This window comes from Montipora capricornis, chromosome 2 (genome assembly GCF_036669925.1).
Source record: "Montipora capricornis isolate CH-2021 chromosome 2, ASM3666992v2, whole genome shotgun sequence".
In the NCBI taxonomy this organism is placed as follows: Eukaryota; Metazoa; Cnidaria; class Anthozoa; order Scleractinia; family Acroporidae; genus Montipora; species Montipora capricornis.
This window is the reverse complement of record NC_090884.1, coordinates 24479330-24481829: the sequence shown is the minus strand read 5'-3', so window position 1 is coordinate 24481829 and position 2500 is coordinate 24479330. Positions and strand designations below refer to the sequence as shown.

The 2500-nt window shown below is 36.6% G+C and overlaps 1 pseudogene; it reads left to right on the top strand.

Moving 5' to 3' along the window:
- Positions 1-9, top strand: part of LOC138036970 (uncharacterized) — a 579-nt pseudogene extending 570 nt beyond the window's left edge.
- Positions 10-2500: the final 2491 nt, after the last annotated feature.

Sequence of the window (2500 nt, the reverse complement as noted above, 5' to 3'; positions counted from 1 at the left end):
AAACAATGAGTTCTTGTAGTTTATGGCCATGGAGTCTGATATATTTAACGACAGTTGGTTTGTGGTGAACTATAAATTACTGCTAGTTGAAATTTTCCTTGGATTGAGAAGTATCTTAATCTAACTGCCATTCACTGATGATTGTAGTGTTTACTTTGTGAGGTAAGGTGAGTAAAAGTTTTGTTTTCTTTCATGATTCCTTTATAAATTAGTTATTTGATTAAAAATTACTTGTTTCAGTAATTGATTAATTACAAATGATTGACTGAAATGCACTCTTAGTTTAATTAATTAAATTAAAATTGATTTTTAAAAAAAGTTGTTTTTACTCTTCCTGGCTGGCGAAAAAGTAATGTAAAAATTGCTGGGAAAACCAGTTGTTCATACTTGAGCTGGCAGAGAAAAAGCTGTGCAGGGAAGGTATTATTTTCCCACGGTAGTTAATTATTAACTATTTATCTCTTATTAGATGTCAATCGACAGTTTCAAGCAGCAACATGTCAATTTTGAAAATTTCCCGATGTGCACTCCTGATAATGGATAGTTATTTAGACATGCTATGCTGAATTCATTTACATGTGAACTGCATATGGGATTTTTGTAATAACCATGAAGGGAAATTATTCCTGGAAAGTATACTACTCGAGCAGGATCGATGCAGATAATGCCTAAAGTTTGATTGCTGTGTGAGTGACTTAATTCCACTTGCCTCAAAATTTGAAGTTTATTTTGTAACTTGAGAATTTAGGCTAAAATAGTATCTTATGTTAAGGTGCTCTAAAGTGACATTAGTGGCTGGCCAAACAGGTTCTTAAATTTTAGGTTCTCGTACATGGATTTTTACTGCATGTCAACTCAGTTGGTAAAATTGGAAATCGAAATAAGCTTAATATCTCATACTATTGCCACTGCTTGATATCTGATGTCATGTATATATGGCATTATCTTTCAGGTTAAATGACAATCTTTCTTTTGGGTCCTCCACTATTAAAACAGAAGTGGCACATGTTTTTTCAGAGCTGAAGAAAGGAATTGGAAATCCCTCTGTAATCCACAAAGATTTGGAATGGCAGTATGTCGTGCCTTTCCAAACGTTCATAGCCAAAGTATTGGGGGGGGTGGGGGGTGCACTGTTATTGAGGGTTACAATTAACAGCCAAGTCCAGAGGAGCCTTTACAACAGATCGGCGCACATCAACAAGGAGAGATGCACTCACCAACAGAAATTAAGCAGAGCTCCTCTGAGAGTTACTATCAGCACAAGAAGCATGACATTACCAGTATCAAAATCAATATAAGTGAACTGAAAACCACAGATGATGATCCAATCTTGGGCAAAGGAACATTTGCAAAATGTGTTTTTTGGACAAAAAATTCAACTTGCGGTCGGAAGGCCATCCTGAAAAACTGTGCATAACGAAGCAAATATGATGATGAAGATTCCTAGTCATCCTGGTATTCCAATGTTCATTGGTCTGTTCACATTGAATTATCCTTACTTACTTGTCCCTAAATTCCACCATTACTCTGGCAAATCTCTCACCTACAGTGATTTCCTCGAGAAGTACAAGAAGAATGAAAAATTACCATTTACCACTTACTTTGCTCATTGTTGGATGCTATAATGCATTTACACCAGAATATAATTCTTCACAATGACATAAAAGGAAACAATGTGCTTGTGGAAAAATCAACTAAAGAAAAACATTGCATCTTAATTGCCTTTGGAAAAGCATGCAATTTAAGACAAGCAAAAGGTACGCTACATTAATTAAGTAGAATTATAATATGTTCAAATCATTTCCTTCTACTAGTTTGTCATTCTTTGGGCAACAACACCTGTGCTCTGACTAGGCCTTTTGCAACTAACGATCACGTGGTACAAAATCCGCCATGCTGGAGGGCAAGCTCATTATTATTGCCCCACTGGGACATTAAAACAAAGGCAAGTCAAGCTTGACTGGTTCAGGTCTCTTTGTTTTAATGTTCCAGTGGGGGAATAATAATGAGCTTGCCCTCCAGCATGGCGGATTTTGTACCATGTGATCGTTAGTTGCAAAAAACCTATTATCAGAAGAAAACCAGTAATTGTAGGTTTCTGGAAAACAAGATCAAGGATCATTGGATCACCGGATCAAGGATCCCTGGAGTATAATCAGAAGTAACAAGCCGGATATGTATTTCCTGGTATTCTCTGATCCTTGATGCTTAGCGCTGTTTTTTCCACGGAACCAATGTTGTGTTAAACACGGTTTAAACTGAGAATATGCAACTAATGAACTTAACTACTTTTTGCTTTTTCCAATAGCTTCTTTAACACACAAACTGATGAGCCAAGGTGAATGAGATAAATACAGGGAAAGATATCCTCATGTAGCTCCTGAAATACGCAAGGGTGAAATGCAGAGTGTAAAGAGTGACACTTTTTCATTTGGTTACTTGTATTGTACCACACTGAAGGTAACCGCCGAGACAAAGAACTCTTTTTTAACTCTGGGAG